Source organism: Palaemon carinicauda, chromosome 18, assembly GCF_036898095.1.
Source record: "Palaemon carinicauda isolate YSFRI2023 chromosome 18, ASM3689809v2, whole genome shotgun sequence".
Lineage (NCBI taxonomy): Eukaryota > Metazoa > Arthropoda > Malacostraca > Decapoda > Palaemonidae > Palaemon > Palaemon carinicauda.
Window position 1 is genome coordinate 80,096,518 of NC_090742.1, and position 27,500 is coordinate 80,124,017.

Below are 27,500 nucleotides of genomic sequence, written 5' to 3' on the forward strand. Positions count from 1 at the left end.
ATGTCTGTTGACAATACTGCGCAAAATAGGCCTTATATGAGAGTATCATTTTTTTTCAAAACTGAATAAAAATTTCTAAAATTGCCTTTTCCTAAAAAAAAAAAAATATGGACGAAAATCGAAATTTTTCCAGCTTTTTTAGCTTATTGCCTTAAATCTTAAACTTGGTAAGTTTAGGCATATAGAGATTAAGAATAATATTTATTTGTAAACATAACCTTATTGATAGCTGATCTTTTCTCGTATCTTTAAGTTTTAAAATTGTCTATTTTACACTGTGAATAAAGATTATTAAATTTTCAAGGTAACAAATGTCATTAGAAAAATACTTATGGAAATTTTGCCTTTGTATACTAGTGTAGTTTGCATTTTCCTGATTTTTTTCTTACAAAATTTCTCATTTCGGCTCATTCTCCATATTAGAAAACCCTAAATCTTGTGCAATTTTGGAAAAGACATATATAGGAAATGAACCATCAATTTCAAGTCACGATTCAACTATTGTTTATTAAGATAAGCTAGATAATGTCTTCCATTTTATTGAAAATTAATGTAGATATATATCTTCACGAATGCGAAACTAGACATGATGAATGAAAGGCTGATAGAACAAAAAGTAATACAGACTGCTCAAGGACCAAAAATTTATGCTCGCACATGTCCAATTTACTTTGAGTTCAACGAAGTTTTTTACAGTAAGACTTTATGCATAACAATCACCCGTAGAATAATAAAATTCAGATTTCTACCTTTGTGATGGCTTGTTACAGACTGTAGTACCATCTTCAATAACTAAAAAATTCTCCTCACATTCTCTGGCATTACGACGCCCAGCAAGCAAGTACTCTGTGGTTGTTTGTGTAAAAAGAATATATATTAATTCTTTGGATCCCCAGCTTAATACAACATTCTATTGAGTCTACATTAACAGCAGATGCTCGTTAATTCCTCGCGAAGCTTGCAAGACGCCTGCAAAAGGGACAGCACAGTGAGCAGACATAAAGCGACCTTACTGCACAGTAATACGCTGACTTGAGTAGATGGATATCGCGGTTAAGTAGCTCTTCTTCACGTAGCAGTCTTTGGTTATTAAGTGCTGGATACAGACGTGAGGCAGCATCTAATATCTACTAATGTTGGTCATTCTAATGTTGGTCATTAGCCAAACAAGCAATGCGTGTTTGGAGTATTACGTGATTTTTATCTTCTGCAGCTTCATAAAGTCTGGTGATACAAAAGAGATATTGATTAAATATGTGGATAGTTAGAACATTCTACTGAGAGAGAGAGCAAGGCCCAGAGGGTTTGGGTAGTGGATGTTGAAATACACGAGATCGTATTAGAATATGTCAGTGGCATAATTCTTATATCTAAACATAACTTTTCTGCTCTACCGCTGCAACCTGAAGGGTAAAAAATTAATGATTAACAATAAGATTGCATTTTTTCCCTTTAATTATCATTATCATTTCATGTTTTATTGTTGTATTTGTCTTTGATGCGTCGTTGGTGGTCATCGTCCTTCTCCTGAACATACTGTATTTCTGAAACTATTTTCCTGCCCGTCTAAAAGAAGCCAATGATGTGTTTTTTTCTTAAGAAAAGTAATCTCCACTCCTGGTATTCATCACATTCCCAATCAAGATATTTACAGCAAATTTAAAAGATCGACTGATGTCATTCACCTTCAGATCATAACATCACCCGAACCATTGGATGAAAATATAGTAATTGGGTCTGCCCTATTTTTCTACTTCCCACTTCGTTTTCGAAACACTCTTAGACTCTCCAATCCCCTGCCTATTCTATCCTAACTTAACCTGTCTCTTAGAAATACTTAAATAGAAAGTTATGTATCACTTTATAAAGAATGTCCTTTATACGAGAAGGTTAATAAAACAGCACTATCATTTCAATGAAATTTTCATGATATGGCAATGTAAAACTGAATTACTGATACTCGTCAAGGATTACTGAGTATACTGCAATTCATTGCCCATTGATACGGAGATCTGGATGAAATTAACTCTCTCTCTCTCTCTCTCTCTCTCTCTCTCTCTCTCTCTCTCTCTCTCTCTCTCTCTCTCTCTCTCTCTCTCGGAAAATTGATTGTTGAATATATCTGATATATCTGGTCCTATGTCTATCCTATACATCCTACAACCTTTGGCAAAATATAGGCAGAGAGAGAGAGAGAGAGAGAGAGAGAGAGAGAGAGAGAGAGAGAGAGAGAGAACATCCTGACTTTGTCTTAAGTCCTTCATGTTATTATTATACAACTCTCGCAAACCTGCAAAGTGAAAAGGACGTACCTCCATAGATTTTGTATTGCCACGAAAAGCGTTTGTCTAGCTCCTGCACATACTGTATGTTGTAAGAAGGAAGGGTTTTTGACATTTTACAGTTGGAGAGGTAGCCTAAACTTTCAAAGGAGTTATCTGGTGTTTTGTAAGTTCTCGTAACTCGTTGTAGAAAAAGCATGTGTTCTGTGCTACTGAGTTAATAGGGCGGTTTCATTCTCGTAATTTAGGATATTCTATCAAATGTTAAATAAAGAAATAAAAAGTATAAATACGATAACTATCTGAAATTCGAGACGCCTGTGAAACATTTCCAGTGTAATATTAGTTTTGAAATGCAAAATTGGTATAAACAAATTACTGCCTAATTCTATGTGAAAGGTTTATATTGGAATGCTGGTAGCCAGAATACGACAATAGAAGTTAAACATCGTAAACATTGCGATTGAAGCCCGAGGCAATTATCACTTTGCTTGGCATTTATAATTTGAACATCGACAATTACCCTCAAATCTTTGATATCTAATTTGAATGTTATATTTTCCAAAAAAAAAAAGAAAACAACGCATTGTTAAGGGTTATGGTGGCCGATGTGTTAACGTCTCTGACTGATGAACGCCAGACAGGGGTTCGAGTCCCGCTCAAACGCTGCAACCTCGCTATCCTTGTGAGCTAAGGATAGGGGGACTTGGGGGAGCCTATAGGTCTATCTGCTGAGTCATCAGCAGCCATTGTATGGCCCTCTTTGGTCTTAGCTTGGGTGGAGAGGGGTCTTGGGTGCTGATCATATGTATATAATGTCAGTCTCTAGGGCATTGTCCTACTTGATAGGGCAATGTCACTGTCCCTTGCCTCTGCCATTCATGAGTGTCCTTAAAACCTTTAAACCCTATTACTACATTCAAAATTTAATGGTTGCAGTGTAACTTAAACTTATGTTCAATCTTGCGAACGTTCACGCTATACTATGATGCATATGTATTATAAATTGTAGGAATTGTAAATGTGTATTTCCCATTAAAAGAAAAACAATATATTAACAGCCTTCATTTTCAGTACCTCTTTTGCATCATCTAGCCAACGTTTCCTGAAACGTTCTCACAGATGCACATACACACAGTATATACTCTACGATATATATAGTGTAGTCATATGCGTATACATATGATATTTATTTGTATGTACAACATATATGTTATATATACATTCACACGCATATATATATATATATATATATATATATATATATATATATATATATATATATATATATATATATATATATATATATATATATATATATGTGTGTGTATATATATATATATATATATATATATATATATATATATATATATATATATATATATATAGTGTGTGTGTGTGTGTGCGTGTACCTGACCTCAAGTTCATTTATATTGATATGTACATTATTCTCTCTCTCTCTCTCTCTCTCTCTCTCTCTCTCTCTCTCTCTCTCTCTCTCTCTCAAGTCCTACTAATCAAACCCTTTTGATACCTCCACCACGTTGACGAACCTGAAAATTACAGAATCCATTCACTCATTCAGCAAATAATCACATCGCAACATTCAAGTAGCAATGTCGAATTTTCTTTGGTAAAAGGACACAATGGAGAAGTTACTTGATAAAGACAATGTATTTCACCGCATGAGTGTTCTTTCTAATCTGCCATAAGCTGATTTCTGGGCTTTAATCTGTAAGCGTAATATGCTGTGTTTGAGTTTTTAATGAACTATCTTTATTTCTTATGGATTCCTTGGAGCCATGATCATTCTCTCTCTCTCTTAGGGCATATACTTGAACACGCACACACGAACATCTCTCTCTCTCTCTCTCTCTCTCTCTCTCTCTCTCTCTCTCTCTCTCTCTCTCTCTCTTAAAGCATATACTTGAACACGCACACACGAACATACGTACATACACAGAAGCCTTACCTCAAATGCAAGCGTTGCAGGACACTTCGATTTATAATAAGTACTCTTGAATGTGATCTAGAAATAACTTAACAGAGTTGTTTAAAGGATAAAACAGTTCTTTTCCCTTCAATTGAAATACAATACAACATTCCATAACTCAAGACCAGTAAATAGTTTCTAAAAGAGGAAACAGAACTGGATAAACCCATACAGGCTATGGCCATCATCAAAGGCCTTTTGTTACAACCATCCAATGCCAGAATTCCATTATGTTTGCTCATAATCTTCGTCTCGCTCTTCTTCCTTTTCATCCTTTCATTAAGCCTTTGTTATAATACATAAGTCTTAAATTAGCAATATACAAGAGAGAGAGAGAGAGAGAGAGAGAGAGAGAGAGAGAGAGAGAGAGAGAGACTATGCACACTATTACCTTATATAACTGTATCAACCAATGTTTATCAGTTGATATTCTTTAATCGAATGAGGTTGTTGCTTTGCGAACTTTTTAACAAGTGCTAAAGAAACACAATAGTAAATATACTTCATACTTGGAAAATAAATACAAAAATGCATATAAATACTTTTTCTATCCATCTAGCTATATTATATTCATATATATATATATATATATATATATATATATATATATATATATATATATATATATATATATATATATACAGTGGAACTTCTATATATGATTATCTTTACATACGAATTTTCCAACATCCGAAGTAAAATTCGATCAAATTTGCGTCTCGACACCCGAAGTCGTGCTCAAACATACGACGTAGATCATACGCGTAGAATTTTCTCAAAGCGTCGATCGTAGTTTCTTGTTTACGCCGGTAGACGGCAGCACATCGGATGGACGCCAATCGAGCGTCGCCTTGATCAGTCCTCTCATCTCCTGCGCATCGTGAGGTTGTTCTCTCTTCGCTCCGTTATTAACAGTTTTTTATCTTCCTTTTCTCACGTTTCATTTTTGATTTTACGTATAATCATGGGTTCTAAAAAGCTTAGTTTTGGTTCAGGAAGTAGTAGTGGTGAGAAAAGGAAGAAGTCAATGCTTTCATTAGAACTAAAACAAGAAATAATAGAAAAACATGAGCGAGGTATGCGTGTTAGCGATCTGGCTACACAATATGGCCGGAATATGTCTACGATCTCGACGATCATAAAACAGAAGGCAGCCATTAAAGCAGTCAAACCATCGAAGGGGATCACCATTATTTCTAAACGTCGTAGCCCTACTCTGGAAGAGATGGAATGCCTTTTGTTGACCTGGATAAAGGACAAGGAGATTGTTGGCGATACGATCACTGAAACGATCATTTGTGAGAAGGCCAGCGCTCTCTACTCTATTGTGACTTGAAGGCGGCGGGCTCTGGGGGTGACGTGGGGGAGAGTTCAACCGATCCTACAACAGAGGAATTCAAGGCATCTCGAAGTTGGTTCGAGAAATTTAGGAAACAGACCGGGATTCATTCAGTTGTTCAGCATGGAGAGGCTTCAAGTTCGGACACCAAGGCTGCTAATGATTTTGTTAAAAAGTTCGAAAAGATCGTGGAGGAGGAAGGCTACGTAGACCAGCAGGTTTTCAACTGTGATGAAACCGGTCTGTTTTGGAAAAAGATGCCTAGTCGAACATACATTACCGCCGAAGAGAAGAAAATGCCTGGACATAAGCCTATGAAGGATCGGTTGACTCTTGCGCTTTGTGCCAACGGCAGTGGGGACTGCAAAATAAAGCCGTTATTAGTTTACCATTCCGAAAACCCTAGGGCATTTAAATCACATAGAATTAATAAAGACCTACTGCATGTTCTATGGCGTTCTAATTCTAAGGCTTGGGTCACTAGGCATATCATTGTGGAATGGGTAAACGTAGTTTTTGGCCCTGCTGTCAAGAAGTACCTTCAGGGGAGGAATTTGCCTTTGAAGTGCTTGCTTTGTTTGGATAATGCACCCGACAAATACAAATTCATCAAAGTGTTGTATCTTCCACCGAATACCACCCGTATCCTCCAGCCCATGGACCAGCAAGTCATCTCTAATTTCAAGAAGCTCTACACCAAGTACTTATTTAAGCGATGCTTTAATGTCACGCAAAGCACCAACATAACTTTCATGAATTTTGGAGGAGCCATTTTAATATCGTGCACTGCTTAAAGATCATAGATCAGGCTTGGGAGGGAGTAACTCGTCGGACAATGAATTCAGCTTGGAAGAAGCTTTGGCCTGATGCTGTTGCTCCCAGAGATTTTGAAGGTTTTGGCCCCGAGCCTGGACCTGGGCTTGCTGTCGAAGAAGACGTCGAAGAGATTGTATCCCTTGGCAAGTCCATGGGTCTGGAGGTCGATGAAGATGACATCACCGAACTTGTCGATGAGCATCATGAAGAGCTCACCACCGAGGAACTCAAGGAGCTGCAAGCCATGCAGCATGATGAGTTCCAAGAGCAGTTGAGTGAGTCGTAATAGGTTCGGCTGAAATAAAACAGATGTTGCCATATTATCAACGTGGTTGATTTCATCGATAAGCATCACCTACAGAAACTTCAGGTTTGCCGTGTAGTTGCGCAGTTCGATGATGTTTGTTTAACACACTTTAGAAAAATTCTGAAAAGCCGTACCAAGCAACTTTCTCTCGATAGTTTCTTTAAGAAATCTACGAAACGGTCTATTGATCATGATGAAGAGAAAGAAAGTGAAGCAAAGAAAAGTAAAACCGAATCGAGTGAAAGTGATGCAAATTAAAAATAGAAAAGAAAAAAATGTAAAAAAAAAAAAATATAAAATATGAAAAATAAAAAAAAATAAGCTAAGTTAGGTTAAAGTTCACGTAGTGTAAGTTTGAGTAAGTTACGGTACGTTATCGCAGTCGCCGTCTCTACCTCCTCGCTGATCTTCCGTCTCCTCCTGCGTAGCAATTCTTACACCTGCACTGGCCTGTCTCTAAGGTAAAGTGTTAATAAAAACCCCTTTTTTATTTATTATTTCTTTATTATTATTCTTTCTTAGATATTTCTGTATTTTTCAATTGTATTAATGTTATGTGTAATTATGTGTAGCAATTTATTAAGGAGTTATCATGGGTTTTTAGGCTGAGGAACGAATTAAACAAATTACAGTGTATTCTTATGGGAATATTTTCTCCAACACACGATCGTTTTAACATACGAAGCAGCTCACGGAACGAATTAAGATCGTATGTAGAGGTATCACTATATATATCGTCACTACCAAGTCGAAATGGCGTATCTCAGTTTTTTCACTTTTTCAGGAGAGCCATCTAAAGTTTTTGAGCTAATGTTTCTGTTAACTGCTCGTTTAATTTTAAAGGTAATAAAAATAAATTTGGTAGAGAGCTTTTCAAAAGAATGTAGTTTGCCTTGAGTGTAATATAATGAAAATTTTTTTACTCTTTCCTATGCTTAGGGGTGGTTGAAATAGATACGCCCTTTCGTCTTTTACGAACATTTCAAACCACTTCAGTTACGCCTACTTTTATCCTTTAATCTATCAAGAGAAGGATCTGAATTTACAGAATATCTCAGTTATGCTAAAGAAGTGCATCTTTTACTTATGAAGATCCCTGTCTTTACCGTCCACATTGTCGCAGAAAGCATTAGTTTGATTACATCATCATTGAGCCTGATATTTTTATTGGTTTTATAGTTCGTCTGTTAATTCGTTCACATCATGGAAATTAAACTTATTTTTTCAGTTTTTTTTTTCCAGAGATATTTTAGAAATGACACTTGAAAATTTTTGCTTAGGTAAATATTTCATGATACTAGAGAATAATGAAAAAAATAATAGTTCATACTTTATTGACAATATTTAATAATGAAATACTTCCTTGATGTATACACGATAAAATCTATAAAAGCTGTATTTACGTTTTTAAGAAAGATTGTTTTGGTACATAAGTGCTATGATAACTTGTTAGTTTAGTGTGGCAAAGATCTAAAGAAATAAACATACTCTGTACCTCTGACAACTGGTAAGGCACTATTACAAAGTGACATCAAATCTTCATACTTCTCCTTAGAGATCTTTGGAGGTTCAGTGTAGAGTTTATTAAGCAGTATACTGTTTGGGTCAGGCTTCATTCGTTGCTTCAGTGTTATAGATCTGAAGTGTTCATTTAGGTGACTAGCCTTGAAGAAAATTTAATCGACAGAACTCTTTTGCACCATTACCTCTCTCATTTCTGTCCAGTTAACAGAATTTCCTTGGTCGTCTAATCTTATGGATAGTATACGAAGTACTTTTTCCATTGTCTTGAAATCGAGAAAATCAAGAGTCTGGACTGGATGAATAAAATAGTTATTTTTTTTCCTTGCTATTCGGAAAATGGGTATTAATTGCAAAGGCACATAAAGGTCACCAACATTGTTAAGGGCAGTACTAATGGCACTGTGTGCAGAGTCACCTTCGTTTTGGCCGTGATAGTCCTCGAAGTAAATCAAGTGTATCTTTTCTATACTTCTCAGTCTGCTTACTGAATGCAAGAGCATGGCTGTAATTACAGAATTTTTATTTTGTCCATGACACCCATCAGCAAACAGTTTTATAGTGCTGACCCCAGAAGCATCCAGTTTTTCAAGGTAAATACTTAAGCAGGTGGCAATTTCAGAGGATCCTCGTTTTCCTTGTCCTTCATGCCAAGTAAAACAATGACAAGCCTTAGATTGAAAGTCATAGATAGTAAGATTATAGTTAGCCAATCTCCTTTTATAATAAAGCATGTTATCATTTGTCCTTGGGAGGTAAATGACCTGCTGGAGGTCAAATGTTGCTACAGTGAGAAAAGGATAAGTATCATGTTTAGCTCCACCTTTCTTTCTCCTCACAGCTTCCTTCTCTTTTATGTGTTCTTGAAATTGGTCTCGACGTTCTGTTTTCTTTTCTGTAATTTTCACACAGCTTACAGAGATCCTTCTTAGGATTATGGAAGGAAATATTTTGGCCCCTTAGGACCTCGCAATAAGTTGTGTAGCCTGCCGACATGCCTCTTGGAGAATTTTCTTCTAAAAACATAGCATGCATTTTATTTTTGTTAAGGTCTGGATGCAAATAATTAAACGTTGAATTTTGACGACAATAGTGGGATTCCATTCGTGGAAATCGATTAACATGCTCAGTGATTGCTTGTCTTCTTGCTTTGTCCTCTTTTTCATAACTTGTAGATCTACCCCCTCTCTTATCTTTTTCCACTGTACCTGTAGACAGTCTCTTACTAATGGCTGTTCTAAGAGTTTTTTTCCGAGATATTAAGGGTGCTCAAGAACATAGTTTTGCAAACAGGCAGATGTTCTCCGTTCTTTGGCAAGGAGTAGTACGAAGAAAAAGATCTTCTAGAACCCTGATCTTTCACAGTACTTTGTTTTACCTTGGTCATTTTCACAAAGCAAACAATAAACCCTCTTTGCAGTTGAAGACTATTGGTTCCGTAATAAGCTTGAAGTATGTCTTTCCTTTCTGCTTCTGAGAATGACGAGCATTTTTTACTTAGTTTGCTGCCAGTAACTCCAGTACAACTAGGCTTAATAATGTTCCGTGCTGCAACAATTTTCCTTGTTTTTGGGCTTTCCTATTAATTACCCCTTAGTCTGTTTTCATGAGCCGTCACCTTCTTATTTTCTTTCCTTTTAACAATGCAAGGTAGAGAACCATCCTCTGTTTCCGATCCGTCCACACGAAAGTCTTCAGGTTGTTTTTCAATTGGAGGTTTCCTAAGGGTAGTGATTTTATCTTTCTTCTTTTCTTGCTCGTGTTGTTGCCCTCTTGAATTCTATGGTCATTTTCACATCGTCCCATGTTTTAATAAGCGAGAGAGAGAGAGAGAGAGAGAGAGAGAGAGAGAGAGAGAGAGAGAGAGAGAGAGAGAGAGACGTAATTTGAAGTCTATGTTATGCAGTGTCGCAACTTTCAACGATATGAACGATTTTATGATGTCATATATGTTCGTTAAAACATTTTTGTAGGGTAAGTTTTGTTTACACTCAAGAGTAAATCAATGAAATTGGTTGTATCGTGATTTAAATGATATTACAAATAGGCGTATCACAAGATACGCCTGTTCGCCAAGTTGATATTGTTCTTTTTGAAATGCTACAAAGAGACGTAACTTTAGTTACTGCCTATACGTTTCGTGAATGATTACTCTTTTTTTATTTACGTCCTCACCTAAAGATGCTCTAATTCAGCAACCTATCTACTCGAGATACGCCAGCCATACTCCTTAGACATTTCATCTCAAACACATTCAATTTCTGTCACTTTCATTCCCCACAACTCCGATCCATACATCATAGTTGGTACAATCACTTTCTCATACAGAACTCTCTTTACATTCATGCCCAACCCACTATTTTTTACTACTCCCTTAACTACCCCATCCTTCATTCACTCTCTAACGTACATCTGCTTCCACTCCACCATTTTCTGCAACAACAGAACCCAAGTACTTGAACTGTTCCACCTCCTCAAGTAACTCTCCATTCAACATGACATTCAACCTCGCACCACCCTCCCTTCTCGTACATCTCATAACCTTACTCTTACCCACATTAACTCTCAACTTCCTTCTCTCACATACCCTTCAAAATTCTGTCAGTGATCGGCCAAGCTTCTCTTCCGCGTCTGCAACCAGTACAGTATCATCCACAAACAATATATATATATATATATATATATATATATATATATATATATATATGTATATATATATATGCATAAATAAATGTATATATATATATATATATGTATATATGTATGTATATATATTTATATATATATATATATGTGTGTGTGTGTGTGTGTGTTTATATATGTATATTTATGTATGTATATATATATAAATGTATATATATGGGTGCATATATATACAGTATATATATATATATATATATATGTGTGTGTGTATATATATATATATGTATATATATATATTTATATATATACTGTATTTATATATATATATATATATATATATATATATATATATATATATATATGTGTGTATATATATGCATATATATATATATATATATATATATATATACAGTATATATATATATATATATATATATATATGCATATATATGTATATATATGTATATATATTTATATATATATATATATATATATACATATATATATATATATATATATATATATATATATGTATATGTATATATACTTACGAAGCTGGTCTGGTGTCGAGTAAATAGTTTATTCATGTGATATATTTATGCATTTAAATTTTCATATTTAAGAGGTGAATACCCAGCTCATAAGGAGAGTTCCTCTCATTTAGTCATAAGTTTGGTATGTAAATTATGTAAGACTTTATTTTTAAGAATTAACTTTTTATATCACATATTTTACTATGAAGTCTTACGTAATGTTGATTAAGTATGCAGTAAGAACTATACGAGGTATGAACGAGGGCTTACGTAATTTTGCCGTCACTAGGTGCCGTCCCCAGGCCACGAAAATAATCTCTTTAGAATAATCTAGAAGTTACTACGTCAATATATATGTGCCTCTAGGGATGCGTAGGGCAGAAGATAACCAACCTATCCTGTGAAAGAGCCAATACCCCTTCTCTCAAGTGCCTCGATTGAATGTCCTCTCCAAAGTGTATAAGTTTGAATTTAACATACATCGTGTGTAGTGTGTTGAAACTCTAAGGAAGACTTTAAAGGTGTTTTTAATTTATTGTGTCATTACGTGTGCTGGTGTTATATAAATTTTTGTTACTGGCCCTGAAAGGTTTGTGCGAAAGCGTGAAGTATGTTTGTATCGTTATCTGGTTAACTTTGTGTGAGCTAAATTTGTAATTTATCGGTTACTTTATGTAATTTCTTCAAGATTTTTAAGCATTAGAGTGCTAAAAGTTAACCTATTTTCATTACATATCAAGATTAAATATTAGTGTAAAATTTAATTTCAAGTGGAACAAGTGATTGTATAATTTTCGTAAGTATTTATTTCTTTTGTCTTAGTCTAAAGCTTTATGCAGATTTAATATTTTGAGTCAAGTGATTATATAATTCTCAGAGTATAACATTTCTTTTGTCTTAATCTAAGTTTTGCTCAGACTTAATATTTCAAGCGATTTATTTTTTATGTAAATTCTTCCAAAGTGTTGTAATTTTTATAGAATATATCTATTTTTGTAAAGAGTTTATTATTTCTATTACCAGTGTTTTTTTTCAGTACTTACTCGTATCCCTGTTATAGAATCGAAGTAAGAGTTTGTTTAAATGTTTCTTAATAATAATTACCCAGTTTTGTTTTGAGTGTACTTAGGAGACCTTTGGATATTCAGTGTTTTTGTATATTGTTGTCTGGGAGTTATATAACTGTCTCAGAGCTCGGGTACTAACATTTTCAAATATAACAGATTAACGTGAAAAAAAAAAAACAGGTGAGTTTGGAACTCGGGAGGATGTGTAGCTTGCCAGCTGTAATATATATATTTTTGTTCCCAGACCACGGGACCATAATATAATGTAATTATATATATATATATATATATATATATATATATATATATATATATATATATATATATATATATATATATATATGTTTTCTGAGTGGGGATACCTTAACGTGGTGAAAGGGTTTGCGTATCGCCAAGGTCAGCAAAGCTATGAGCTAGTCAGGGCCACCTGTACTATTTTGGTTTGCTGTGGGCGATCAAACAAAAATCTCCCACCATCGCCAATCCGCACCGGCCAGCGTGGTTATGAAATTTAGTCAAACCCCAGACATGAATTGACATATCTGTGGCTTTTGTCCTGCAGTGGACTAGAAATGGCTACATTTGTTGTTCTTATAATATATATATATATATATGTGTGTGTGTGTGTGTGTGTATATATATATATACACACACACACCATGCTAGGCAGTATATCTTAGCTTAGCAATCTATGTTTACCAACGGTTATACTCGTATAAGCGGATGAGCAACTTGGTCGGATAATGAGAGCTTTGAGTGTGGAGGAAATGCCTCTTTAAATCTCAATGAAGTCACTGGCAGCAGGGTGACGGGTCGAGTTTAAGGCGTTGGACAAACTGTGTCTTCTGCTTCTACTCCTGTTGCCTGGCGGTTGATCTTACTAGAATTAGAATGGACCAGCAGGGGTCACTCGCCTTAGTTAGATAGGCACTGCACATCACAAGGAACTGGCTATTGTGACGGCGCCGAGTAAGGCTGTGAACTCAAAGGCAGGTTGGAAACGACTGAGTTATATTATTGTGGAACACTCTCCTTATATACAAAACCTCAAGGCAACAGGACATAACAAATTCACAAGACAGACAATATTACAGAGGAAAAACCAGACATGAATTTTCATGTTCGTTTTAGTGCGAGGGAAGAGCGAAGATACAAGCATAATATATACAAAAGGAATTATGTACAATTGTGTGAAACACGGTTGGTACATGGCTCCCCCCCTAAAAATGACATACTGTACATGTTAAATAGGGCGCCCTGATCTAGAGAGGTGAACTGTAGGCGGGTCATCTGGCAGAAGATAAGCAGGTTTTAGACGATCAATGGAGACCCAGTCTTCTTTGCCCCGAATGTTTAGGAGGAATGCTTTCGGAATGCGTCGGATCACAAGGAAAGGGCCCGTGTAAGGGGGCGTTAGTGGTGGCTTGCTGGTGTCGTTGCGCAGGAAGACGTGCGTTGCAGAGTGCAAGTCCGTTGGTATGTGATGCTTCGCTGGGGGCTTGTAAGTCTGGCGGCACGGAGTAAATTTTCCCACGACGTGACGTATGCGCTGGAGATCGTCGGAGGAGGTTGTAGAAGGAAAAAATTTGGCAGGGACGACCAACGGGACGCCATACACCATTTCAGCTACCGAGACGTCGAGGGCGTCTTTAGGAGTGGTCCTTAGTCCAAGGAGGACCCAGGGAAGCTGAGTAAACCAGTTGCAATCCTTGCAGCGGGACATCAAAGCTGCTTTGAGGGTGCGATGAAAACATTCAACCATTCCATTGGCAGCGGGGTTGTAGGCCGTTGTCTGATGTAGGGTGATGCCCAGGAGATTCGCTAATGACGTCCACAATTGAGAGGTGAAAGTGGTTCCCCTGTCAGAAGTAATATGCTCAGGGATACCGAATCTTGAAATCCATCCAGAGAGTAAGGCAGATGTACATGAGGCGGACGTTGCAGTTTCCATGGGAATGGCTTCAGGCCAACGAGTGGAGCGGTCGATGACGGTAAACAGGTAACGATGTCCTTGTGATGTGGGTAGGGGGCCTACAACGTCGACATGAATGTGTGCGAAACGACGCTGAGGTTGAGGAAAGGTGCCCACTCCTGAATCCGTGTGTCAATGTACTTTGGAAGTTTGGCAAGAAGTACAGGCGCGGACCCAATCCTTAGCATCCTTAGAAATGCCGTGCCAAATGAACTTTGCCTTCAGCAGCTGTGCAGTAGAACGGCACGAGGGATGTGAAAGGCCGTGGATAAAATCAAACACCTGTCGGCGCATGGGAGCAGGAATCCAAGGTCGCGGTCTACCAGTACTGACGTCACAGAGGAGGGTGATATTGGAGTCTTCGAGGGGAAAATCTTCCCAACGGAGGGACGTGCAGGATGTCCTACAAGCTTGATACTCTGGATCCTGTCGTTGGGCTTCAGCCAGGGCGTTGTAATCCAATCCCAGTTGAACGGCAGCCAACGTGTTTCTTGACAGGGCATCGGCAACGGGATTCATTTTCCCAGGGACGTATTGGAGGGTGCAATTGTATTCAGCCACGGCGGAGAGATGTCGGCGTTGACGGGCGGACCAGGCGTCAGACTGTCGAGTGAAGGCGTGCACCAGAGGCATGTGGTCTGTGCGAATGACGAAGGGCGTACCTTCTAAGAAATGGCGAAAGTGACGGACAGCCAAGTGCACCGCCAGCAATTCTCGATTGAAGGTAGAATAACCCGATTCTACCTTGGACAGTTTTTTGCTGAAGAAGGCCAATGGGCGGGGCGAGCCTTTGACCACCTGCTCGAGTACTGCACCAATAGCGACGTCGCTGGCATCGGTGGAGAGAAGGAGAGGGGCGTGTGGGATAGGAAAAGTGAGAGCCGCAGCAGTTGATAGGGCCTTCTTTGCATTGCAGAAGGCTGCTTCTTGAAGGGGACCCCACTTCAGGTCCTTGGCTTGCCCTTGAGGGAGGCGTAGAGGGGAGCAAGAGTGGCGGCAATGGCTGGCAGAAAACGGTGATAATAGTTGATCATGCCCAAGAATTCCTGCAGAGCTTTGACGGTCGAGGGCGCGGGGAAATTCTGAACGGCTGCTACCTTCTCAGGGAGGGGATGGACTCCTTCAGGAGTGATACGGTGCCCTAAGAACGACACTTCGTTGGAGCCAAAGGTACACTTGTCGTACCGGACTACAAGGCCGTTTTGTTGCAGGCGGTCGAGCACGATGCGCAGGTGACGGAGGTGTTCCTCTTTTGAGGAGGAGAACACAAGTATGTCGTCCACATAACATACACAGAAAGGGAGGTCCCCTAAGATGCCATCCATGAGACGTTGAAACGTTGCCCCAGAATTACGAAGGCCAAAACAGGAGTAATTGAAGGTGTATGTGCCAAACGGAGTGGTGATGGCGGTCTTGGGGATGTCTTCTGGGTTCATAGGCACTTGATAATACCCCTTCAGGAGGTCGAGCGTAGAGAAAACCTTCGCTTTGTGCAGGTAGGAGGTTACATCGGCAATGTTTGGGAGGGGGTAGTGATCCGGTTCTGTTTGCATGTTCAGGCGCCTGTAATCCCCGCACGGACGTAGGGAGCCGTCTTTCTTCAGAACGATGTGTAAGGGTGACGACCATGGGCTGGAGGCCTTTTGGCAAAGGCCCATTTTCTCCATTTCGGCGAACGTCTGTTTGGCGGCTGCCAATCGTTCCGGTGCCAGACGTCTGAATTTTGCGAAGACTGGGGGTCCCGTCGTCTTGATATGGTGATAAATACCTTGCTTGGCAGGAACCGTGGGCGTTTGGCGAAGTTCTGGACGGAAAACTTCCGGGTACGACGTGAGGAGGTGGGCGTAGGCACCCGTGGGTGCGCTGATGTGGAGAGCGAGGTTAGAGGGGGCGGGTTGAAGAGGTGTCGACAAGTACGAGTCTGCGTTGACCAATCGTCGTTGGGCGACATTGACCAGAAGGTGGAAATGAGAGAGGAAATCCACACCGAGGATTGGCATTGTGACGTCAGTAACGAGAAATTTCCAATTGAATTTACCGTTTCCGAACGATAATGTGAGGTTCTCGTAACCGTAGGTGGGTATCGCAGATCCGTTGGCAGCTACCAAGCGGACGTCGGCAGATATAGACAGACTACGTTGTGCCTTGAAGAGTTTCCTTGGCAAAAGAGAACGACAAGCACCCGTGTCTACCAAAAATTGCACGCCCGTTCCTGCATCCTGTAAAAAGAAAAGATTAGAAACATGGGAGGCCACCGCCACAAGCGATGGCCTACTTACACACGTTTTTTGGCCACTGACAATCTTTGGCACATTTCTTCGCGGTTGCCCCGAATCTGAAGTGGTAGTAGTAAAACTGCGGCGGATGGGAGGTAGTAAGTGGCTGTAGAAGTCGTTCGTTGGGGCGCGAGCGATTGGTGGGTGGTGGGCGGCTTTGTCGCCGCTTCGGCACGTCATGGGGTAGGCGTGTATGTCCTACGGCATTCATGTCAGCTTCGGTTGACGTTGAATAGGCATCCTCGTCGTCAGGGGTGGAGGCGTTGATGGAGGTCTTGAAGTGGCTGTCCATAAGGGCGTCAGCTTTGGTCATCAAGTCCTTTATGGGTAAACTATCGACATCGGGTATGGCAGCGCGTACAGGTTCAGGTAAACGGTGTATCCAAAGGGCACGGAGTAGGTTCACCTCACGAGGAGAGCCGTCTGCGGCAGGTTGAAGGCGAGCGATACTGGTCATTTCCCTGAGGGCAAGCGAAGCCCTTTTGTCCCCCAACGGTTGTTGCGAGAGCTGAAAAAGCCTTGCTATACGGGCGGCTGGCGACGGCGAGTACTGCTGCAGAAGGTATGTTTTGAGGGTGTCATACGGTATTGGGGTGTCTCCTTGTTCACAAAGCCAGTCGGATATTTCTGGGAAGGTGTCCTCGGGTATCGCCGCGAGAACATAATCCGCTTTGGTGGTTGAGCGAGTCACGCCCCTGATACGAAAGTGGACTTCAGTGCGTTGAAACCAAGCAAACGCTTCTCCGCTGGCGAACGGTGAAAGTTTCAATGGGGCGGCCGCAGCGCCAACTGCTGTAGTAGAGTCCGTCTCCGTCATAGTACCAACAATGGAGGGGCGAGGGAGATGGGGGTGGAAGGCAGTGGGAGCGAGTCGACTTCCGGGGTCACCAATGTGACGGCGCCGAGTAAGGCTGTGAACTCAAAGGCAGGTTGGAAACGACTGAGTTATATTATTGTGGAACACTCTCCTTATATACAAAACCTCAAGGCAACAGGACATAACAAGTTCACAAGACAGACAATATTACAGAGGAAAAACCAGACATGAATTTTCATGTTCGTTTTAGTGTGAGGGAAGAGCGAAGATACAAGCATAATATATACAAAAGGAATTATGTACAATTGTGTGAAACACGGTTGGCACACTATCCTTTGATGTATCTAGGTAATGGATTAAGTCAGTCATGGAAAGAGAAAATGTCAGAATGGCCCCCAGTCCCGCGCGTAATGGGTTGCTAGGAATCTCCTGGTTCATAGATACTAAAGAAAAATTGAAAATAGGTAATTGTAATACTAGAACCATGAATTAGATTGAGAAGTTACAGCAAGTAGAGAATGAATTTATGAAATATAGTTTGGATATCTTGGCCCTAAGTGAAACACATTGTAAGTGGATTGGTAAGGAAACTTTAGACCAAGGCAATATATATATATATATATATATATATATATATATATATATATATATATATATACTCAGGAAAATCAGATGGAGTTGGAAGAGAAGGGTAGGAATGATGATGACACCAAGAGCAGAAAAGGCATAAACCGAGTGGAGAGCTGTAAATAGTAGATTGTTACTAGCAAAGTTCAAATCAAAGCAGTGCAATATTTATGTTAAAGTTTGCTATGCCCCAACAAATGATTCCCCTGAAGAAAGGAAAGATGAATACTATGAAGAACTGCAGAGTGTAATAGACGAGATCCCAGAGAGAGATATGAAAATTGTGATTGGCGAATTCAAAGCTAAAGATGGCAGAAATCATCAAGGGATAGAGAATGTGATGGGTGCCGAGGATCTTGGTGAAGTTGCAGATGAAAATGGAGCACATTTCATTAGTTTCTGTTCAGTAAACAATCTTGTCATTGGAGGTATTCTTTTTCAACAAAAGAACATTCACAAGTATACATGGACAACATAATGTGGCAATTAAAAAAATCAGATAGATCACATTGCCATTAATAAAGAGGAGGAGGACTCTGAGAAATGTAAGAAGCTATAGAGGTGCAGATATTGGTAGTGATCACCAGCTCCTTATTGCCACACTGAAATTAAAACTGAAAGTTCCCAACAGAAAGCTAGATAGAATACCTAGGTTTGGTACAACTAAGCTTTTAAAAGAAGAGCACAGAGAAACATTTGCAATTTAATATAGGAATCGATTTGCAGTCTTAGAGACTTTAGGAGACGAAGAACAGACAATTAATGAAGAATAGTGTGATATTATGAACATATATCAGTCAGTTGGTAGTGACGTCTTGGGACACGCAGTTACAAGGAGAAAGTCATGGATATTAAATGATACTTGAGATACTATAAAAAGGAGACAAAGACAGAAATTGATTGTTGACAGTTTTCGAAGAAGGAATGAAAATTACAAGGCAGGGCATGCTAAATATTCCAGTATTGATAGTGAGGTCAAAAGAAAAGCCAGGAATGACTGGAGAGAATATTTAGACAGTAAAGCAGATGAGGCTGACAAAGCTATGAAGTCAGGAACTGGCCTTGGCGTAAGAATTTATCATAGAATTATTAATGAAATCTCGACTGGGGCAAAGAAGAAGAAGCATATACCCATCAAAAAGAGAAATGGTTCTGTTATAGCAACAGAAGATGAAGAAAGACAACGTTGGATGGAACACTTTAGTGAGGTTATGAATAGGAGATATGACGGGAATAATTTTATTGATATACCTGAAGCTGATGAAGACCTTGATGAGACCATGACTGAATTCAATGTGTTAGAAATCGAAGCCATACTAAAAAAAAAATTAAAGAGATAGAAAGTCCCGGGATACGATGGAATAACTGCCGAGATGATACTGGATGAAAATGAAGTGACTCCCAGACTAATTACAAGTTTATTTTGTAGAATGTGGCACGAAGAGGTAAAACCTGATGAACTGAAATTAGGAGTGTTGGTGAAAAAAGCAAAAAAAAAAAAAAAAAAAAAAAAAAAAAAGGAGACCTGGCTAATTGCAATAATAACAGAGACAACACTTACGTGAGTTGTTGTGAAAATATATAGTATGCTTATTCTAAAGAGACGAGAGAAAGATTGATGAACAGCTGAGAGAAGTACAAGCAGGATTTAGAAAAGCTAGAAGTTGCACTGACCAAATTTTCATTTTAAGTCATGTTATACAGCAATGCGTAGAATATAGAAATTCCCTTTTGATGGCATTTGTAGACTATGAAAAAGTCTGATAGCGTGCACCGGCCAATTTTGTTGAGAGTCCTCCGTTACTTTGGAATTCCTCTTAAATATGTAAATTTCATTAAGTCTGTTCAGGAGCATACCAAGTGCAAAGTTAATGTTAATGGAGTCTTATCAAATTAATTCACAGTGAACAGCGGAGTACGCCAAGCCAAGGGAATGTTTTGTCACCTGTGTTGTTTGTCCTCCTCATGGATTCTGTAATGCGTAGAACAGTCAGAGATGGTGGAGAGTGATTGGACTGGATTGGTGATAGGAATTTAGCAGACATAGAGTATGCTGATGATGCAGAACACCACAGGATTTGCAATGCTTGCTCATCAGAATGCTTGAAATATCACTCAAGGTTGGGCTGATGTTAAATAGAAGAAAGACATAAATTATTAGAACGGAGTATGCAATGGAAGATGAAATATCATCGGAAGGAGAAAGGATTAATGAGGTAGTATCATTTAAGTATTTAAGAACTAGGATCTCCCATACAGGGTCTTTAGAGTTTAGTGAAAGATTGAAAAAAGCCAATCAGACAATGGCTAGGTTAAGTAAAATTTGGAAATCAAATCGCCTGCAATTACATGTAAAAATCAAATTGTACATCAGTTTTTACTATTGATTTATCAAGCCACTAGAAAGTATATTAAGTCAGTGTAATACATCTTTTGCGTTTTACAATAACCTTCCCGAATATAATGCCATTTGCATTCTTACCATTAATAACATGATTACTGTTGTTCATCTGTTCAAAGAGGATACCATCTGTTTCCTATCCCTATTACATATTCTTTGCTTTTTTTAATCATGTTTCAAGTTCATTCATATTTTTTTCACTATATACTTTCAATACACATTGATTGAAAGGAGTTTCACGATTATATCCATTTTCTTGTGATAATTCATTTTATTACCATATTTTTGTCTGTATTAATTTCAACACCGATAATGACACAGAAAGTGTTTAGTTACCAAGTGTAGTCTTCGTGTAAAGTGTTTGAAAGATGCTAGAACAGTAAGATTATTTAGCAACATGGAATTGAGTGAGTGCCGTGAATTTTTCTCTGTGTAAGTGGCTTTGTCCTTAAACTGAGTTATACTCTTTAAAATCTATGACGTTATGAGTCAGCTGATTCAGCTGAAACTGTCGCGAAAAACAATGAATTATTCATGATTGTGACCTTGTTTTTCATGGATACCATAAGCGAATGGGTAACTATTTTTCGTCTTTCTACAACATTTTTTTCAAATCCTTTTTCTCTTATATATAAGTTATCACATGTTACTAATGAGTGACCTCAAAGCTATTTGAGTTTAGGATCGAGTCCTACCTCAGAATTAGAATTTCTTAATGTATTCCTGCATTTAGGTATGAGGCATCATCACGAAATCGAGAAGATAATGGGTCATTGTAGCTATTACAAATATATATTTAATAGGTTAAAGTAATGATCGAATGACATATCATTCATCGCCCTCACTCTCTCTCTCTCTCTCTCTCTCTCTCTCTCTCTCTCTCTCTCTCTCTCTCTCTCTATATATATATATATATATATATATATATATATATATATATATATATATACATATATATACATATATATATATATATATATATATGTGTGTGTGTGTGTGTGTACTTGCTAATTCAAACTGCAAAGAAATTAAAAAAAAAAAACCGCAAGAATAGCTATTAATAGGATCCACTTCACAATACTAGTGGTGTATATCTTTCAAATAGGGCAAAAAAAAAGTACAACAAAAAAGCAAGTCGTAAGTGGAAAAAAAAAACTCTTCGCTTTGCTACCATTAATCTAGAATGTGTATAAATGGCTGCCGAAAAGTCAATCCCCAAAAACAAAATATTCCCTGTTTGCGGATGCAATTCCACAACTGTGTGTGTTTCCGAAATATCAACCATAAAATGAGGACAAAAATCCTTTCAGCGAAACCATCCATCACTGTTATTGCATTCATTGCAAAAGCAAAGTTCTTCTTTTTTATATACATTTATCTGTCTACATGAAGGGTGGGTCTATGCTGGGGCTGCTCTAATATGCAGTATTTTGGAACACCTTAATAATAATGAAGTCGTTTTGATGGACATTTTTGTGGGGAGACTTCATGAAGGATGTTGTAATTAAGTAAAAGCAACGGTTGACCTTTAAGCCTGTTTTGGAAATGAGTTTCATATTCTCTTCTCTTTAACCTCTTTCTCTTCATTATAATAATAATAATAATAATGATAATAGTAGTAATAATAATAATACTTATTATTATTATTATTATTATTATTATTATTATTATTATTATTATTATTATTATTATTATTATTATTATTAACTAGTAGGTGCAACTCAGGACGGATATTATTTATGAGATCGGCATTGTCCCTCGTTGATGTTGCTCACTAACACGCATTTCACTGTAATGTTGCCACATTTAACAGCATATTCAAGATATTACCTTGAAATTTGCCAGGAACAGAAAAACTATGCTTCACATCGATCCCTGAAATTTTTATTTGGATATGTGAATTATTCTAGGAACAATTTACTCCACCTCCAAAATAACCATTCAACCCATACCGAAATAAACATGTGCTGTGGCTTTTCTATGGAGGGCATCAACATGAAAATTGATATGGACAAAGTAAATATCCATCCCACAAATCCCTGAAAATTTCATTTAGGTATGTGAAGTATTCCACGAGTATTTTACGGCACCGCCGAAAATCGGCCTCCCTCGGATACCACAAAATGCCTAGTAACAATACGAAAATTGTTATGAATGTAGTTCACATAACACCCATCAAACATTAAGAAAATCATTTGGTTGTTTGTAAAACTCTAGGAGTAGTTTGCGGCTCCTCACTTAATTTTTAGCTAAAAGTCGTCACTTACGAACAAAAGTGTCAGCCAGGGCATGCCTATAGCAGATATGAATATGAAAATTGGTAGAAACAAAGCTTATATATATATATATATATATATATATATATATATATATATATATATATATCCCTTAAAATTTTATTTGAGTATATTTATTGGTGTAGGAGTTATTGACCCTGCCGCCGAAAAAAATATCACCCCCCCCCCCCCCCCCCCCCCCCCGCCACTCCCACACCCCATCCCCGCTCCTAAATCTATGGTTAAGGAATGACTGGGCTACGGGTTGGGAGAGATTCGTTCACGACAAAACATTTTGGCATTTCATATAAAGTCACTCACTTCTTTTGCGACATTAATAATAATAATAATAATAATAATAATAATAATAATAACTAGCTGCTACTCGGGACGGGTATTGTTTATGAGATCGGCGTTGTCCCTCGATGTTGCTCACTATCATGCAGTTCACTGTGATGTTGCTACATTTAACATCATATTTAAGAAGGCTACATGATAGCTGTGTCTTTTTAATTGTAGATATTACCATGAATTTTGGCAAGAACAGAAAAACTGTTTCACATCAATCCCTGAAATTTTCTTCTGGACAAATGAACTATTCTAGAAACAATTTACTCCACCACCAAAAATAACCATTCAACCCATACCGAAATAAACGTTTACTGTTGCATTTCTATGGTAGATATCAACATGAAAATTGTTATGGACAAAGTAATTATCCATCCCATAAATCCCTGAAATTTTCATTTAGATATGTGAAGTATTCTACAAGTAATTTACGGCGTCGCCGAAAGTTGGCTTCCCGCGGATATTGAAAAATGGCTACTGTGAGTTTTCACTGGCAATTATCAATAAGAAAATAGGTATGGATGTAGTTCACATAACACTCGTCAAACCCTGTGAAAATCATTTGGAAATCTGTAAAACTCTAGGAGTAGTTTGCGACTCCTCACTTATTTTTTAGCTAAAAATCGTCACCGAACAAAAGTGACAGCCAGGGCAGGCCTATAACAGGTATGAGCATGAAAACTGGAGGAAACAAAGCTTATATATATATATATATATATATATATATATATATATATATATATATATAGTTGGATAAATAATCATTTAAAATTTCATTTGAATATATTTATTGATATAGGAGTTATTGACCGCGCCGCCGAAAATATCAGCTGCCCCCCCCCTCCCCCCACCACTCACACGCCAATAATAATGATAAAAGGGAATGACTGGGCTGTGGGTTGGGTGAGATTCATTCGCGAAAATTATGGTATTTCATGAGTTCACTCACTTCGATCGCGACAACAACAATAATAATAATAATAATAATAATAATAATAAAAATAATAATAATAATAATAATAATAATAATAAAGATATTGATTATAATAATAATGATAATGATAGTAAAGATATGATGATGATGATGTTGATGTCTTTAGGATGATGTTTCGTGCCACATGTCCTTTTCTCCCTAAGCTGAGACCAGCCAACATTGATTAGCCATCATTCCCCATCTTCCTGCTGAAAACTGTACCAACCGAGTGTCACACGATCGTTTATTAGCAACGACATTTCCTTTAGTGTATATATTATGTTTGTATCTTCGCTCTCCCCTCGCACTAAAAAGAACCTGTAATAACATGTATGTTTTTCTCACCGTTAACTGTTAACCGATGCGGTGTCGGTTAAACAGGAAATTTCCTGTTGCATTGAACCTGAAATAACGTGTCTGTTTTTTTCTCACCGTTAACCGTTAACCGGTGCGGTGTCGGTTGAACAGGAAATTTCCTGTTGCGTTGAGTTATTGTATATAAAGGAGAGTGTTCTGTAATAAAGTTACTCAGTTGCTTTCATCCTGTCTTTGAGTCATAACCTTCTCTCGGCTCGTCACAGAACACTTGGAACAAAAGATTTTCCAAAGAACGGTCCCAAAAACGTTTCATCCTGGTGGTATCAAACTCTGGGCTCTCTTTGGTAAGACAAGGTCATTATTGTCATTCTTTTAATTATTGCCTCCGCCAACGAAGTTGGAAAGTTATGTCTTTGTCTTTGTTTGCGTGTACGTTTGTTTGTTTGTGGACCGATTTCTAGCCACAATTTTAATAGTTGAGTATCGAAACTTATATGGATTAACTGGTATGTAAAGTTGAAAATTGTTAAATTTGGGAAGGTCAAAGTCAAAGGTCAAGATCACTGTCAAGCAAAATGTCCAATTCACGCAATCAGCCTTAACTTTGGACATCATTATCACAGAGACTTCAAACTTACTTCATATTTGAGTGTATGAAAATCCACGACAATTAATACATGTTAAGGTCTAAGGTCAAGGTCAAAGTCGAGCAAAAGGTCGAGAAATAAGCTGACGCGGCTGCGCTCTACACAGTGCCCCTCTAGTTATTATAGCTCTTCCTCAGTTACCCAAGCATTTAACCAATCTTGTTCTTCTATTATTTTACGCCATCTTATTTTGCATTTTTCTTCGTAAATGATGTATTTCATAAAGTTTTAGAGGTAGGTTTCATATTTGAAAAATATTCAGGCAAACATATGAGCAATGGGATGTAACAATCTAGAGAATATAAAATATGAATAACTTCCATCAAACACTTATAAGTAAATCTCTTGCGAGCTAAGGAGCAAAATCTAGTTGCATTGATGGTGTGCCTCATAATAATAATAATAATAATAATAATAATAATAATAATAATCTCCCCTATATAATAGAAGGAGAGGAGTAGTCATACCCTGGTAACAGGGGTGCGTTTGCGTATTTGTGCATATCTAAATGATAAGCCGTCATTTTCGACGGGTCTTGTACACTAGTAATAGAATATTTTACAAGTATTATGTGCCCCTGGTCGTGCAGCTGTTGTCTTCATCTTCGTATTAGTTACTTGTCCATTCCATATTACCTTTTATTTTCCTCAGATTTTTCTGCTCAAGCTTGAGTTTTCAAACCTGATTTAAAGTATGCCAAACGCACTTCACAGTACTATTTAAAGGTTCAAAGGCCGCTCATGGACGGCAGGGGCAGGGGACAGTGACATTGCCCTATCGAGCAGGACAATGCACTAGAGATTGACCATATATACATATGATCAGCGCCCAAGTCACTTCTCCACTCAATATAGGACCAAGGAGAGCCAGGCAATGGCTGCTGATGACTCAAGAGATAGACCTATTGAACCATCCTTAGAACACAAGGATGGTGAGGTTGAGCGACCTAAGAAACTAACGAGTTTGAGCGAGACTCGAACCCCAGTCTGGCATTCACTAGTCAGTGACGTAACACATCGGCCACCAAACCCCTTTTCCTACTGCATCCTGGCCAACTTGGCTACGAGCAGTATCTAAAAATACTACCTGTATAAAGGACCAATAAGAAAAGTAAAATTATTATCATTATTATTATTATTATTATTATTATTATTATTATTATTATTATTATTATTATTATTATTATTATTAGCCAAGTTATAAAAATCAGGTGGAAGTGATAAGTATATATTTAGTCTCAATATCTTTGAAATACCCATTCTGCCAAATATGAAATTTTTATGATTACTTTGTCCAGAAGCTTCAGAAATATTAATGGAAGTAATGTCCCAATTTACAAAGGGATTTTGATATGAGCATGCTTTATTATTATTATCATTATTATTATTATTATTATTGATGTTGTTGTTGTTGTTGTTGATGTTATCATCATCATCATCATCATTATTATTATTATTATTATTATTATTATTACAAGCTAATCTATAACCCTAGTTGGAAAAACAAGATGCTATAAGCCCAAGGGCTCCAATAGAGAAAAGTAGTCCATTGAGGAAAGGAAACAATGAAATAAGTAAATTACAAGATAAGAATAAACAGTCAAAATAAATATTTCAAGGACAGTAACAACATTAAATTAGATCCTTCACATATAAACTATAAAAACTTCAAAATGTCTTTTACGGGAACTACATCATTTTATATGCTTATTATTGTAATACGTCCCAATACTATCATTATCAATACAGCTGTTCCGTAATCATATACAGTAGTTACTCTTCGCAAGATGTGTAACTAGTGTTTAAGGTCATTAAGAAAAAGGATTAACCACATGGAAGCAAGAAAATATAAATTTTTCAGGTGTTTTTTGTAAAAATTTATCGAAGATACCTTGCTTGATAATTATATGATTACGTAAATGAAAAGTGAAATTATTAAAAAAAAAAAATAAAAAAAAAAAGGAGGCGTATGAATGCGTGTTATTTTAATAAAAGATAAGACAAAAACAGAAGACTAAATAACGCTCTCTCACAAACCATAACGACTTACTCCCGAAAGAAAATAAAATTTCAAGCTTGTTAAAACAAAATAAGAGCATATTCCCAAATCATTTCCTTCTCGAAATCGTCGCTTTATTTAACCAAACCTGTTTATAATTGCCTTGTCCATTCTGGCGGTGATTACGACAGGTGGTATAGTGTGGTTTAGACTTCGGACTTGGGAGAATAGTTGGGTGGGGGTTGATTGACCAGGGAGGTAGGTGTACCAGAGTCCCACGTCTACCTGAGCGGATGGCTGAGGACGGTGCCATTCAGCTAATCAACCAAGATGGTGTAGCGGTTCA